Below are 17547 nucleotides of genomic sequence, written 5' to 3'. Positions count from 1 at the left end.
GGGACATTTAGGGTATGAGTTGGGCTTCTTTACAGAGCAGCCACAGTGTGAGCAGAAGTGGAGGAGAGTTGTTGCCCGTGTCAAATAAAATATGTGACACCCTCCGATTTTTCTGGGTTTCTTGTATCTCACACCAAGGCTATGTTGATACTTAGACCTCCACCCAGCAGAATGCCTGGGCTACTCCAGGAGGGAGGAAAGTCACTTAACCTGAAGAAGGAAGAAGGAAGGCAGTTTGAGGCATCTCCTTTCCCAATAAGACATGAGCCAGATTCCTGGTACTACAGGGAAATCGATCATCATTTTCCTCGTTGACATAACCTGAGGTAGATGTGTTGAAATGGTCAACTTTGGAGTACTTTGATTCTGTCATTACCAGCTATTACTACTGTATAATTGTTTTCCTTTGTGTGGGTGTGTGACGCTTAAAATACTGACAGTTTCCTTGATCATTTGCATCAAACGATAGTAACAATATTAACAAAAATGTGGTATGTATAGGGGCTTCCTCTGTCCCAGCTCTATTCTAAGTGCTTTCCACGTATCAGCTCATTCCTTTTCAGACACATGGAGCAATTATTAGATTTCCTACCCTCCTCTGTTGAGATGTTCCAGGTAGCAGGATAGCTTAATTTTTAGTCGGACAGATCACAAGATCTCCTAAAATGTTCTTGTGGTGAGGAACTGGGTAATAGTACAATTAGGTGGATTTACACCTTGTCAAATCTCCAGAAACAAGGAGTGCTGACTTAGGGAGCTGTGCTGGCTAGAGAGATCTTTAGACTAATTCATCCATACATTTCTATCAGTGACTTGCATAAAAACATAGACTATATCCCATCCAAAATTTTAGCTTCAGATCAAACCTTTATTTGAGCCCTGACTATGGGCAGAGACTGCTGAAAATAGTAGATGACCAAACGGAGACTCAAGATGATCTGAACAGTTTCTAAGGATGGGACCAAAGAAACAAGATGTCTTCAGGTTTGGAAATGTAATTGCCTGGGGAAACCTGGGTTGGCAGATCTTATCGGGGAAAAGACAATTAGCTAGACAATGAGCTCGGCAGGAGCTGACGGCAGGAAATGACTGTTGCGAGTGCTATGGCACTGGGACATGCACCGTCGGGTGTCTGCCCAGCCCTCAGCCCTGCCTTTGAGAAGTTCCGTCAGGACCAGAGGTATCAACTCTGTGGCGGCCGCGTGTGCACCATGTGCCCCACTCTGATTAGGAATAGACGTCTGGACCAATCAGATTCCACCTCCTGAAAATTTAGAAGTGTATTGAGAGATACAAGTCAAAGCATTGGAGGCCAGTCTGCAGAAAGAGAGAAAAAAGCAGAGTCTTTTCCCACAGAGAACACCTTGAATTGCCTTCAACTGCCCGAGCAGATTGGTCAGTTTTTCTACCTGTATCCCCCTTCTCCCTCCCGGGAGCCAAACGGAGGTCTCTGCTCTCAAAGTTTTCTTAGTCTTTACCTGTTTGTTTGCCTTCTGAAGAAAGCTCCTGGGAAGCACTCACTTCGGATCTTCCCACATTTGGTTCCTGGTGCAGAGCACCAGGGACACTGGCAGAGATGGTCAGCTGAGTGAAGGACGTGTGGTAGCTGCCTCGGCCCCCACGTGTGGCGCATGAGCATATGTGTGTTGGTGCGCCCGTCCCCAGTCACAGGGCCTCTGTGCCCAACACCCTGGCTTGTGGGGCTCTCCATCAGGCTGCCCTTGCCTGGTCCCTCCTTCAGCAGGGATGAGCACTTCCCTTCCATGCTGTCACTACCCGCATAGGTGTCCACGGCCCCCCCTCAACCCTGGAGGAACCACAAGAGTCCTGGGCTGCTGAACTTCCTGGGACTGGTGTCATGGAGAGGAACAGAAGAAGATGGCAGGGCTGAACCGAGTCCTGGGGCACAGACAGGCAACCCTTCTGTGGGCCCACCGCTGGCAATGGCTGGCTGCTGTCCAGTGGTGGCCTCACTAGGGGGCCACGAGAAGGACTGGACAACAGTACAATAATCTGGGACTTGACTTCCACTCTGGGCCCCCAGCTCCTGCTCAGTCTCACAATACTCCTCTCTGAGTACAGGTCACTGCCTCCTCTTCGCTTCCCCAGACTACAATGTTCTTCAGCAACTCTGCAAGCTGCAGTGCCTGCCCTCCTCACACCCGACTCTTTCTGCCCGCTCAGAGTGGATCACAAATGAACTAACCCTCAAGTGTCTTTCCCTCTACCGTAACTATTCTCTCCCTCTCTCTTCCTCAGTTTAACTGGCAAAGATGAATACTTTGTCCACTTGTGAGAAGGTCTTGAACGAAGTGCATATTTATGCACCTTAGAAAAACAATACTGTCCCCTTGGACGGTAAAGCACAGGCTAGTCACCAGGGCAGTGCAGTGTTACAATGAAACACTTTAACCTTGTGACCAAGACAGTTTATTAAGCTCTTGTAAAGCAAGGCAAAATGTCTAGGATAAGAGACCCTTTCCAGGAAATTTAGATTCAAATGGATACAAGATCTGTGTTAATTTTCTGACTTCTCTGTGCATAGTCCTTATTTGAAAATAATAAAGGCAGATTGTAGATGAAGCAACCTAGAGGGCTTTGAGTGCCTTATCTTTAAAGTCTCTTTCCAAGATGAGCAGCCACAGATGGGTAAGGGGTGGTGAGCGCTGGGAAACCCAAGCTGGACTGGGAACAGCCTGTGGAACTACCATACTTGGGAGCCAAACACCTTGACTTGTCATGTGCTGAAAATCAAGCCAGACCAGACATGACACTGTGTCCTTTTTTTTTCTTTTTTAGTCTAGTTGCTATCTGTTACCATACACATGTGCCCTTTTTCTCTTTTCACCCTCTTCCCTTCCCCCTCCCTCTCTGGTAACCACCAATCTGTTCTCTGTGTCTATGTGTTTGTTTGTTGTAGTTGTTTTTTATCTTATCTTCCACATATGAGTGAAATCATATGGTATATGGCTTTGTCCAGCTGACTTATTTCACTGAGCATAATACCCTCAAGGTCCATCCATGTTCCCGCAAATGGCAAGATTTCATCTTTTTCATATAGCTGAGTAGTATTCCATCGTGTATATATACCATATCTTCTTTATCTGTTCATCCCTTGATGAGCACTTAGGTTGTTTCCAAGTCTTGACTATTGTGAATAATGCTGTGATGAACATAGGGGTGCAGATATCTTTTTGAATTAGTGTTTTCATGTTCTTTGGATAAATACCCAGAAGTGGAATAGCTGGATCATATGGTTAGTTCTATTCTTAATTTTTTGAGGAATCTCCATATTGTTTTCCTTAGTGGCTGCACCACCAGCAGTGTATGAGAGTTCCCTTTTCTCTGCATCCTTTCCAACACTTGTTATTTCTTGTCTTTTTAATCATAGCCATTCTGAATGGTGTGAGGTGATATCTCATTGTAGTTTTGATTTGCATTTCCCTAATAATTAGTGATGTGAAACATCTTTTCATGTGCCTGTTGGCCATCAGTATATCATCTTTGGACAAATGTCTGTTCAGATCCTCTGCCCATTTTTTGATCGGGTTGTTTGTTTTTTTGTTGTTGAGTTGTATGTGTTCTTTATACATTTTGGAAATTAACCCCTGATCACATATATGATTTGCAAATATCTTCTCCCATTTGGTAGGTTGTCTTTTCGTTTTGTTGATGGTTTCATTTGCTGTGCAGAAGCTTTTTAGTTTGCTGTAGACCCGTTTGTTTATTTTTTCTTTTGTTTCCCTTTCCCGAAGAGACATGATATTTAAAAACACACTGCTAAGACCAATGTCAAAGAGCATACTGCTTATGTTTTCTTCTAGGAGTTTTATGGTTTCAGGCCTTACATTCACGTCCTTAATCCATTTTGAATTAATTCTTGTGTCTGGGGTAAGATAATGGTCTACTTTCATTCTTTTGCACGTGGCTGTCCAGAACACTATGTCTTTAAATGATATAAAATGCCTGGGTGCTGAGCTGTGGGCACTACTGAGCATAGACACAAACAGAATGGACCTGGGATCCTTATGAAGGAGAATGAACGTTCACTCCCTGCCTTCACTTCTATTGGAAAGAAAACTAGGCTTGCCGATGACTTTTTCACATTAATGGCACAAGAAATGTTTTATCGTTATGAAAAAGATTATTTTAACAAAGATATTTAAAAAGGAAAACCATACCATATTAAAAAATTAATTAGAAATCTATTACAGACCTAAATGTAAAGCCTAAAATATAAAACTTCTGGAAGAAAACATAGGAGAACATCTTTGTGACCTTGGGTTAGGTAAAAAGTTTCTTAGACAAAAAGAGTATGAACCATAAAATTAAAAACAAATTGATAAATTAAAATTTCTGCTCTTTCATTGTGTAAAAAAAATGGAAAAGTAAGCACAGACTGGGAGAAAATATGTAAAAAAGACATATTTGATAAAGGACTTGTATACAGAATATATTTTAAAAACCTCTCAAAACTCAACAATAAGAAAACAAACTCCCCAATAAAAAAAGTGGAAAAAATATTTTAACAGACACTTCATCAGAGAAGAGATATGGGTGGCAAATAAGCCCATGAAAAGATGCTGAATATCATTAGTCAAAATAAAACTACAGTGGAATACCATAATCCGCTTATTAAAATGACTAAAATTTTTTTAAAAAAATGACAATACCAAGTTCTGACGAGGATGCAGAGCAAGTGGAACTCTTATGCAGGTTGGTGGGAATGCAAAATGGCACAGCCACTTTGGCAAAGAGTTTAACTGTTCCCTAAAAGTTAAACACACACTTGCAATATTCCCCAGTAATGCCACTCCAGATATTTACCAAAGAGAAATGAAAGCATATGGCCACATCAAAACCTGTAAACAAATATTTTTAGTGGTTCGATTCACAATGACCCCTAATGGAAACAACCAAATGTCCACCAATGTGAATGAATAAACAAACTGAGGTACATCTACCCGATGAAATACCACTCAGGAGCAAAAAGGAACAAACTGATACATGCACCAAAATAGGTGAATCTCAAATGGTTTTGCCAAGGAAAGAAGTCAGACTCAATCGTCTGATTTCATTTATATGACATCTGGAAAAGGCAAAACTGTTGGGACAAAAGTTATATTAATTATTGTCAGGGGCTGGAGGTGGGGAGAAGGTATTGACTATTAAGCAGCAGTAAGGAACTGTGTAGGGTAACGATCGTGGTGGGACGACATGCCTGAAAACATTTGTCAGAACTTCTAGAACTGTACACCTAAAAAGGGACAATTCTACTGTATGCAAAGTGTACCTTAAAAAAAGGAAAACAATTAAACTATCTTGGAATGTCACCGCTCAAGATCCAGTTCTCCAGATATTTTCTCATGCAAGAAGTTAAACATGAGTTAACCTCTTTCTCAGAATAGAAAAATAGGATATTCCAGGCAACTCAACATTTTGTTTAACAGAGTTACCATGTATACTATTACCTACAGGGATCATTGCTTCCAAAAGAATTACATTCAAGGAATACTTCTTTCGGAATTTGTTCTACTGTAAACATTCCATGTGTTTGGAAAGAAGTGGCGTAGTCGGGAGACCGGGGGTCGACGATAAAGGTCCTGACACCACCTTACCCAGTGACCACAGGCAAGTGACTTTCCTCTTTGGCTTTTATTTTCTCCTGCTTCACGTGAGTAGATTTGACATGATTCATGGTTCTCAACCTCTTCTCTGCCTGTACAGGTGCAGATAAGGGACATGTCATTGGAAGAGCTTTCCTCACAGATGGTGGTTTTCAGTGGGTTGAGGGAAGCAGCCAAGAGAGAAAAAAACTCCCAAGGGGTCATTTTAGTATCTTTGGAGGTAGAGAGGCATTTACAAAGCTCCCACACAACTGAAATTCTTGGGGGAGTCACCTCCAAATTGTTTGAAAAATTATTAGATTAAATAATCTCCACAAAGCGTTTTAGTGTATTCTGGGATTTTGCCAAGGCCGTAAAATGTGTAAGGCAGTGTCTATCTAACACCAACCTTACGCTGCACCTAAGTCCATCTTTCTGTGATGGTTCCGAAGACACTAATACTCTGCAGTGTCCCTGGATCGTCACCACGACCACTGGGACCATCAGCTCTCATCAGGCAGAGCAGAGGGTACTGTATTGACTCGGGAAGTTCTTTTTTGAATAAATCCATTTTGGCTTATTTGTCATATGTTTCTTTTTTATAAAAATAAAAGGAAGGAAAAAATCCAATTATTTGAGTTTTCTGATTCCATGTTTTATGGGGGAAGAAAGAGGGAATAAGGAGTTCCATAAATAAGAATGTGAGCCGAGTCTCCCCGAGAACTCAGAGATGCACCGTGACGTTACAGTGATTGGATGAATCGTTTCACAAGACCGAAACCGAACTCCTCATTCCCCCTCCCCAGTCCTAATCCTTTCCCCTCTGGTTAATGGCACCCGTCACCCCTCAGCTCAAGCCCAAGCCCAAAGAGCTGTTCCTGACTCGGGCCCGCCCCTTACTCTGCTGCCTTCGGTCCAAAACGCACCTGGTTCTGACCGCCTGTTACCATGTCCCTGTTGTCACCCTAGGCTTGGTCACCTCGTCTCTGGCCTGAGCTCTTGCAATTGCTTAACTTCTCTCCCTCGTGCAATTCATTCTCAACTCAGCAAACAGGGAGCCGTTATAAACGCGAGTGTTAAGTCGGCTCCCACCACACTCCTGAAGGTTGTGTTCCGGTGACTTCCCATTGCACTTGTAATGCAACCTGGACTCTACTGTGGCCTACAAACCCCTCTGTGCTCCGGGCCATCACCCCGGGGCATCTCCTCTTATCGTTTTCTCCTGGGCTCAGCCTGCTTTCTGTTCCTGGGACACTCAGTGCTGTGTCAGCCGCAGGGTCTTGGCCCCTGCCCTTCCCTGTGCTGGGAATGATTATCCCCCAGAACTTCCAGTGGCTGGTCCCTTCTCTCCATGCAGATCTCAGCTCAGATGTTACCTTCTCAGAAGGTCCTTCCTGGAGCAACTGCCTAAAACAGCTCAGCTTGACCAGCCACCCTCTATCCCGTTGCTCTGTTTTATTTTCTTCATTTAAAGCTGTACTATATGATTTACTCGTTGGTCAACTTGACTATTACCTGTTCCTCCCACTACACTGAGTTCCACGAGGACAGGGAACTTTTCTTGTTCCCCACTATATTTCCAGGGCATAAAAAAATATCTCCGGACACAGGGTAGACCCTCAATAGATACCATTAACTGCCAGAACAAATGGGTGTCCATGTATGCAAACTGAACCTTAAAGGCAAAATATTCCTCCAAATCAGAAGTGGGAAGGGCAGGCAAAGTCTGGCTATAGTAGTGTCTCTAAAGCCTTTGCTGAATAAATGTATTAACATGTCTAAAGAGAAAATGTGTCAATCAGAAGAATCAGCAAAGAAAATGTAAACGAGACTGTCAGAGAGAAGAAAGTTAGCACTGTGCCTTCAGCTCCTGGAGGAGGGAGCTTTTGGCCTTTCAACCTGAGGGGCACATTGGGATCCTGATACAGGGATGTCCGGCTTGATGACAGCCTGACCCTTTAAACACGAGACTCACCCAACACCTAGCTCCGACCCCAGGTGTCTGTTCTGGGTTGGAATCCAGCTGTATGTGTGGATTCCTCTGTCGGGAGGAAGGTGCTCTCCAGAGCAGGTGAGTGGCTGGGCCCTTTGGAAGATCTAGTTTTTGCTCTAAATGAGGCAACTGGTGTTCTGACTTATTCTTCAGTCTTTTGTGACCTTAGTTAGTGGGAGTCTACCCCCATTCTCAGAGCCCCAGCAGAATCAAGCTAAGGCGTCTGCAACGCTGAAGGCCAGACTGGAATGTGGTGCCAGTGAAGCGCCAGCTCTAGATCACCCCCTGTCACACTTATTTTCTTCCAGTTATTGCTCTATCTATCATCTCTCTGTCTGTCTTTTAGGGTCCCAGAAGGAACCTTTGGCTCATTCAGATATGGTAATCTGAGCAGGAGAGTGTAATATGAGCACACTTTACAAAGGCGTGGGCAGAATTGAGGGACATCCACAAGTGGTGATGCACAGTTCTCAGAATCCACAGATAGAGGAAGCTGTGTGGCGAGGGCCCCCTGATAGCATCAGTGCCCTTCTGTCGACTTCTGGAGTCCACCATGACCCCACAGGGAGGAAGACAGGAGACCTGACTCTCCTTTCCTCTCCTCTGATCTGCTCCTGGTGCTCCCATTGGCCAAAGCTGACTGGAAACCAGATGTCAGCCTCTCAGGGCACAGGGCAGGGTGGAGAAGAGTGGAAAATGGATATGAAGGGCCAAATGTAAGAAATCCTGCTGACGATCAGTACCCATCCATCCATCCATCCACCCATCCATCCATCCAATCATCTATCTCTCTGAAATAGTAATGCATACACAGGATTTACAAACCTAAAAAATGATAAAAGGGTAAACCATGAAAACCAAGTCTTCTCCTATCCCTGAGCTTCAGTCTCCCAGGCTGTCACCTCCAACGTAATTTCTTGTGAAACTTTTCTCTTATATTCTCTGATCATCTTAGCATAGATGTAAACACATCTTTGCTCCACCACCGGCTTTCTAAACAAATGATAAGATACTGTGCAAACTCTTCTACATCTGACTGTTTTCACTTAATAAAATGTCTGTGAGCATTCTAGTGGGAACATATATATGATTGTTTTGATTGTTTGGTCTGACTGTTTTGACAGCAACAAATTCAACTTTCAATAGCTCTGTTTGGAGTGGGATCTCACTGATGATGCACCTGCCCTTGTGCACGCACGTATCCACAGCCACCCACTGCCACTTCCCAGGACGTACACGCTCTGCCCTTAACTTGAGATCTGGAAGCAGCTCTCCTCTGCATCTGCATTGGACACCGTGTCCTGACAACCACTAGTCCAAGATGCACAGGGTAATGTTTCTAGGTTTGGACTCTCTGTAGGCCAGGGATGGAACAAGAGCTTACGTTCCACTTCACGCTGTAACCAACCTGGGCAGTTTCCTCTCAGCCATGAAGCAGCTCTAAGTATCTGATGTGGACGGGGCTTCCCTGCACAAATGTTTTTGAAACTATTGAATGTTTTGTCGCCCCAAAGTTACACCCTGGTTAAGTGGTCCTTGAATCTTTACCACCCAATACTAGAAGTCAGGAGTGGTCACTTGTTTAAAACAGGGAATAGTAATGGATTCCAGGCATGAAATGAAATAATAATATAAAGATCTTGAAATAATAAATGGCAAATAATAAATGCTCAATAAAGGTTAGCTATTCTTTATTAGAATAATTATTATTCATAGTTAATTACTTTCTGAACTGGGGAGATGCTTCACCGGAAACAGTTAAAATATTAAACACATTTTAAGAAAACCGATGGACCAAAAATTAACACTTGCTACATATTAGTTTCTATTTTTATATTAAATTAAAAATATTAAACATGACTTAAATCTTTGGCAAATTTAGACTTAAATTTCTTCTTGCCTCATGTCCTAGTATGCCTAGTTACCATTCTAACACATTTTCTGATACAGGTTCTCTCTGAAATATAACTTTAGAAAGACTTAGAGTTCTTAAATGGGGTTGTTTTATTCCATTTTATTCCTTGATAGCAGTTCCCATCCGGTGAATTCCCTATAGGAATATGCACAATTTAGTGTTTGCAATATGATTTAGCTCCACAAAAAAGGTAGACTTTGTTTTTCCTCTGAAAATTTGAGTAATTTAAATATATATATATGTATATATATGAATAGTGTGAGTATATATATATATAGTGTGTGTGTGTGTGTGTGACCCCACTCAACTGCAGTTGCAAATGTCATCAAAGTCATCTCTCCATATTATGATGACATTTGTCTTATTTTTAATTTGTAGAAGTAATATTATCCAGGTCACAGGAGAAAGAAAAATCTCCATAGCTAATTCTCCAATTGAAAGCCGGTGTACATACAAACAACCCCGTTGGCATTTCCAGGGCATAGACTACCAAAGAGAGTATATTTTATATTTAACTTTGGAGAGGAACATACCTATATTATAGGAGAATTGCTAATAAAGAAGGTTTATCAACTTCATTACTAGTGCATTACCCTTGGGCATTGTGCAGCCATTCTCGGCTCCCATGAATGACTGTGCTGTGACGAGTGGTGACTCTATGACAGAGCCCAAAATGAGCTCCCAGAGGTGGGGTTCCTGAAAAAGTGTCATCACTGAAACTGTTCCCCTTCCTGAAACTTTGCCCAACACTGATGTATGGAAGTGATCCACAAAAGAAAGAGAGCCCAAGTCTTTAATGACCTAGTAGCCTTATAACCTAATCTTGGAAGTGACATACCATCCCTTTTGCCATATTCTGGTGGTTGACTGCAAACATTCTCTCTAGAAACTTCAACAATTTGGCAAGATGTGTTTGTAGCAGAAGTGTTTTTTTTTTTTTTTTTTTTTTTTTTTTTAAAGATTTTATTTATTTTATTTTTTGCCCCCAAAGCCCCAGTAGATAGTTGTATGCCATAGCTGCACACCCTTCTAGTTGCTGTATGTGGGACTCGGCCTCAGGATGGACAGAGGATGGACAGAGAAGTGGTGCCTCGATGCGCACCCGGGATCCGAACCCGGGCCGCCAGCATCGCAGCGCGCGCACTTAACCACCAAGCCACAGGGCCGGCCCTAGAAGTGTTCTTCATGTTTAAAACATTCACTGAGTCCAGCATGGTCATAGACAAACATCTGAAGGGACACACCAAAACGTTCACAGGGGCTTTGCCCTGAGATGAGGGAGGAAGGGGAGGAGGGACTCTCTCTCGTTACTTCCTCCGCTTCTGCATTGTTGAATTGTTTACAACCGGCACATATTGCAGAAAAGAAGCGGAGGCTTTGCCATCCACTTTGTCTCCCAGCTCAAAACCCAGGGAGGCAGACTTGCTTTTCCTTTCTCTTTCACTCCCCATACCTGATCCGTGACCAAGCCTTGTGAGTTTATTTCCTAAAGAGCTCTCAGATGCACCCCTGCTCCCCATCTCCGCAGCCCTGCCTAAGGTAGGTGCTCAGGAGCTCTCATCTGACTAATGCAATGACCTCTGAACCCAACTCCCTGCAACCCTCCATCTTCCTCTCAACTCCTCAGGTGCGCCACCTCCTCACCTCACCCCTCCCCCAGGAGCCAATCTGACCAGATCACTTCGACGCCTAAAATCCCCCACCCAGCACACCTACCCAGACATTTAAAATTTTGATTTGTTCCAAATTGCAAATCTGACCAAGAACACCCATGACCCCAAAAAAGAATCACTCTTCAGCCTGGCATAGGAAATCCTCATGACCCTGTCTGTCCATCTCCTGGCCTCACCTCCTGTGACCAGGCCCCGCAGTTCCCCAGGCTCTTCACCGCATCTTGCATCTGGTCTGTCTCCTCTTTCCCTGATCGCCCTTCCCTGGTGTGGCTTCCTTGAAGGCTCCTGCTCTTTATCTCCTGGAAGTCTTCCTGCTACCCCCAGGTAGAGTGGGCTCTTCCCTCTCTGAGTGGCTGATTAGTGATTATCACACTTTATGGTAATAATTTAACACCTTTTCCCCAGCACTAACATTTCTTTGAGAGCAAAGAGCTTATTTACTTATTTTGCTTATATGTTTATATTTTTAATTTTGGCATCCCCAACATTTTCCATGTGCAGTAAAAAACCATTTTATAAAGAATGTTTATGCTGAATAAATGAATGAGTGAGTGAATGGATGAATGCAGAGAGCACAGACTGGGAAGTACCAGATGTGTGGTCTAGTTTTATTTCTGATAGTCTGGCTGGATCACATTTTTCTCTCATTTCAATGGCCCATTGGACACTCCCCAGTTCTGTGATGCTAAAATAATAATTTCTCAGTTCCTGAATTCATTAGATACCAGGCTGTGACTCCCGCAGGCTGAGGAGGAGCCTTGAAGGCCAGTTCCACCCTGGTGCCTCTATGGTTTTTGGCTCCATGGTTTTCTTCAGCTTAGTAACTGTGACACTTTGAACAAGTTGCTTAACTTCTCTGCACCTTAATTTCCTCAGCTGCAGTATGAGGTTCACAATGTGGTTACCTCATAGAGTGTCCATGGGGATCAGCCCAGATAATGTACGGAAGGTTCTTAGAACAATGCCTAGCACACAGAACACATAACAAGTGTTCAGTAAATATTGATGTTGGTGATGACGTCCCCTTGATGGTTTTGAGGGCACTTTGCACTTTTCTGCATAGGAGGAGGGTCAACTATGAGGCCTACTGTGAATTGCTGTATTCTATAATGATTAATAAAGTGCTGTGTCCCTGTGTTATATCATCAATATAGAGCTATATAGGCACAGACAAATTCATTTGTCTGCAATGAGTTTGGCTTCAAAAACAGTACAGTGAACCAAGGCAATTTAAAATGTTATTTCTGTGGCTACTCTTACATGGCTAAAAAGTTCCATCACTAGAAATTTTATTCATTATTGGGATACTTTGTCCCCTTTTGAAATGTAGATATTCTAACAAGCAGGAACATATGAGTCATGTCAGCCTTAGAGTGAATGAATGAACTAAATCTTTCCTTGAAAGCAGTGTTGATGGGAGGAAGAGAATTGGTGCTGGGAGCCCAAGGGATGGAGGGGGAAGAAGGGAAGAGTAACCTGCAAGGATTTGTCAGACGAGATGGGGTTGGGGACCACAGCCATTCTTGCAAGGCTGGCAAGCTGGGCCAACTGCCCTCAAATAGGGATTCGTTGCTGCTCAAGGGCAGCATTGTTGTGGTGGCTGAAAACTCAGGCCCAGGTGCTGGTCTGGGTTCTGGCTGCCTGGCCAACCACTCTTTGATCAGCTCTCTTGTTTTCTAAATCAGTGAGGATCTTGGTTGGAAGTGACAGAAATGCCAACCAAAAACTGGTTTAGGCACAAAGAGAATTGTTTGGGCTCATATAACTGGAAAGATCAGGAGTAGTGACGGCTTCAGTGCTCAAAGGAAATCACTGAGGCTCAGCATCACTCCATCTCTTGTCTTAGCCTTTTATTGTGTCGGCATCCATCTCAGGCTTCATGGCTTGATGGTGACAATAGCTTTAGTCTCTATATCCCCTCAGGTACAAGGCATCTGGCAAGCAAAAGCTTGCTTTTGCTTCAGAAATCTCAAGAAAATTTTCCTTGTGCCTCATTGGCTCTGAAGAGGCAATGTGCCCTCTCTGAAGAAATTACTGTGGGCAGGGGAAGTGAAAGCTCTGAGGGGCCACAGATAAACGGAAAGATATCCCGTGTTCATGGATTGGAAGACTTACTATTATTAAGATGTCTATCCTACTCAAAATGATCTACAGATTTAATGTAATTCCTGACAAAATCCCAATGGCATTTTTTTTCAGAAATAGAAAAATTCATCCTAAAATTTATTATGGAATCTCGAAAGACCTCGAATAGCCAAGACAGTTTTGAATAAGAAGAACAAAATTGGAGGATTCCCACTTCCTGATCCCAAAACATATTACAAAGCTACAGTAATCTGAACAATGTGAAACTGGCATAAAGGTAGACATATAGAACAGCAGAACGGAATAGAGAGCCCAAAAACAAACCCTTGCTTTTATGGTCAGATAATCTTTGACTGGGGTACCAAGACCACTCAGTGGAGAAAGGAAAGTCTCTTCAACAAAGGGTATTGGGAAAATTGGATATCCATATATAAAAAAATGAAGTTGGACCCTTATCTTACACCATATACAAAAATCAACTGAGAAATAGACTAAAGACCTAAATGTAAGAACCAAAACTATAAAACTCCTAGAAGGAAAACATAGGGGAATATCTTCATGACATTGGATTGGCAATGATTTCTTGCATATGACATCAAAAGCACAGACAACAAAAGCAAAAATAGACAAATGGAAATACATCAAGCTTAAAATTTCTGTGCATCAAAGGACACAATCAACAGAATGAAAAAGCAACCTGTGGAATGGGAGAAAATATTTGCAAATCATATATCTGATAAGGATTAATATCCAGATTATATAAAGAAGTCCTATAACTCAACAACAAAAAAATCAAATAACCTGATTTTAAAATGGCCGAAGGACTGGAATAGATATTTCTCCAAAGATGATATACTAATTGCTAACAGGCATATGAAAACACACTCAGTATCACTAATCATCAGAGAAATTCACATCAAAACCACAATGAGGGAGGAGCCTAGTGGCGAAGTGGTTAAGTTCACGTGCTTTGCTTCAGTGGCCCAGGGTTCACGGGTTCAGATCCCTGGCATGGACCTACACACTACTCATCAAGCCGCGCTGTGGCAGCATCCCACATACAAAATAGAGGAAGATTGGCACAGTTGTTAGCTCAGAGCCAGTCTTCCTCACCAAAAAACAAAAACAAACAAAAAACCACAATGAGTCATCACCATCATTCCTCACACCCATTAGAAGGGCTATTATTGAAAAAAACATCCTAGAAAATAGCAAGTATTGGCAAGGATGTGGAGAAATTGGAACCCTTGTGCACTATAGATGGGAATGTAAAATGGTGCAGCCACTATGGAAAACAGTTTGGAAGTTCCTCAAAAATTAAAAATAGAACTATCACATGGTCCAGCCATCCCACTTCTGGGTACATATCCAAAAGAATCCAAAGCAGGGTCTTGAAGAGTGATTTGCACACCCATGTTTATGGCAGTGTTACAGTAGCCAAGATGTGGAAGCAACCCAAGTGTCCATCCAAAGATGAATGGATAAACAAAATGTGGTATATACATACATACAATGGAAAATTATTCAGCCTTAAAAAGGAAAGAAATCCTGTCACATGCTAAATCATGGATGAACCTTGAGGACATTGTGCTGAGTGAAATAATCCACTCACAAAAACATAAATACCACCTGATTCCATTAACATGATATATCTAAAGTAGTTAAATTCATAGAGACAGAACGTAGTATGGTGGTTACCAGGGTCTGGGGGGAGGGGAAAAGGAGGAGTTGTTTAACGAGGAGAGAGTTTCAGTTTTGCAAGATGAAAAAGTTCTGGAGATCTATTTCACAACTATGTGAGTATACTTAACACTACTGAACTGTACACTTAAAATGGTTATGATGATACATTTTAATGTGTTTTTTACCACAATTAAAAAAAATACCCTTCCTAAGTCCCATATCGGATCAATTAAATCAGGTGGTGTGGGACTAGGACTTCAATGTTATTTAAAAGCTCCCCAGATTACTTTATGGTACAATCACGTTCGCAAGTCACTGCCCTGATCCTTAATCCTGAACCTAATCTGTCTACCCATTCTTCCCCATTAGCCGACTCCTGCTGGGCAGGTCCTTACCCTCCCGCACGGAGCAGTCTGGAGTCGGAAGTGTACTGAGCACCTTCGTTCAGAGCTGGTTGGGGTGCAGATTCCATATGGGCCACCAAATCATCCAACAGCTTAGAAGCAGGGCATCTGTTAACTCAGGGTCCCTACACACCCATTTGTGTCACTTCTGGGCGGGCAAGAATAGGAGATGCCAAGTGTAGCTCAGGGCGAAGTCCCAGGCAGAGCCAGGCTCTCCTTGGGGACGGTTAGCAGAAGGAAGGAGGCAGGCAGAGAGGAAGGGGACACTAGGAGCCCAGAGTGCCGCCCGAGGAATGGAGCGCCACAGTGGACACCTAGGGTGGGAGTTTGGGGTAAGGACAGAGAGAGGCCCAGAAGCCAGGGACAGAGAGTTGAAGGAAGGTAGAAGGGGAAACATTGTAATTCTTTTTTGTCTAGAAGTGGATCTATTTAATTTGTCTTTAAAAATAAAAACTCTCGGAGTGGGGGACATCCTTCTTTACTGGGGAAAGAGCGGGGAGCAAGTAGTGAAGGTTTTATGCAGGGAACAGTAATCGACATCCAAAATCTTACTTCTTAATACAACCATGGATTGAATTCAGGCTTTAGCATAATTTAATTAAACAGATTATTGTTTTTCTTTCTCACTGGTGTTAGTGAGACCGTTGCAAGTATGAGGTGAGCAAGATTAGGTTCTAATTGAAGCAGATCTATCTGCCTCAGAGCCAAGGAGGCAGGAGGCTGTATAAACAGACTGAGAAGGCGTCGCTGTGAGTCTCATATTCAGCAGGGTGTGGGTGCACAGATGGAGACACGTTCCCTCCTTGGTTTCCAGTTTTAGAAAGCACGGGGGGAAACGTTGGGCGAGTTCAAAATTTTTTAAATTACAGTTGGGTTTCTTCATAAAACATATTAGCTAGGTGGTGTTGGAACAGGACTATGTAATTTGTGCTTCTGCAACACTTTCCTCCAGAAAACGTGTTTAGATTTTATTTTCACTTAAAAGGGGAACCAATATCTAAGTGCCTGTTATGTAGTAACGAGCCACGAGTTTTTAATGCACTATGGTAAGTTAATTCCCACAGTGACACCCATTTTACAGTTAAGGAAACTGAGGCTCAGGGAGATTGTATAAATTTTTCAAGGTCACTTAGCTAATAAATAAATAGCAAAACTGGGATTTGAAGCCAATTATTTCTGGCTCCACAGCCAATGTTCTTTCTGTCTGTTAACCCACGTTTTGGAGGAGGTAAAGCTAAAAGGTAAGGAGCAATAGTTCCTTTCATTCTGTTTTCACAGAGTTAAACTTATATAGTAGATATAAATCTTAGTTCTCAAACTCAGAGGCCCAAAAAATTCATTTCTTTAATTTCTATAGATCAACATCATCATAATTTTAGGCCTCCACCCCGGTAGATGGTCTCCAATTCCTGCTGAAGTGCTCGCTTTCGCCCCCCAAGCGCGTCCTTAGGTCTGTGTGCGGCTGTTCCCACACCGTGCCTTGGCCTCCCTGAGGCTTGGCTGCAGCCTGGGGCCCAACCACTGAGGTCTGCTGCCATCCTTGGGGCTTTATTCTGAGAAAAAGTCCTTCTTTAATCAAGCTTCCCAGAAAAGTACTCATCTGTCTCCTCAAATTTTGGTCTCAAGAATGGGTTTAGACTTGAAAATAAAAGCCAGGGAAAGGATAAGAATGACACACTCCTCAATAGGTGGTTGTGAGGATAAATGCATTGTCTATAAAGTGCTTCCTTAGCACAGTGCCAGACACAGTACATCTCTGTCAACATTAGCCATTACCACACTATTTTAGAATATATTTTCATGTGTATTTTTCTCTAGTTTTACTTATGTGGCTTATAAAATACGTTAAAAATATAGAATTTGTAATAATTTGCATATAAGCAGCCCTGATATTGGTTTATGCTCTACAGGCACAGAATTCTATTCTATTTCACATAATTCCCATCAAAAAAGTACAATGCTGTCACAATTGGATGCACTGAATTATACAGCATATTCTTGCCAAGAAAGAACTTCCATTTCATCTAGGCATCGATGAGAATTCAATCTGCCCCTCACAATTTTGCGTGTCTGATGATTGGAAGAATTTTCCAGAGACCAGCTTCTGACTCTGTTTCTTTCCAGTCCTGTTTCTCCTCCATAACAACTTAGCCAGTACGATGTGCTGTAGCTCACTTCCATATCGTGA

The sequence above is a fragment of the Ceratotherium simum genome, chromosome 5, assembly GCF_057802395.1.
Source record: "Ceratotherium simum simum isolate JZ-2026a chromosome 5, ASM5780239v1, whole genome shotgun sequence".
NCBI lineage: Eukaryota > Metazoa > Chordata > Mammalia > Perissodactyla > Rhinocerotidae > Ceratotherium > Ceratotherium simum.
Note: the sequence above shows the minus strand (reverse complement) of the source record.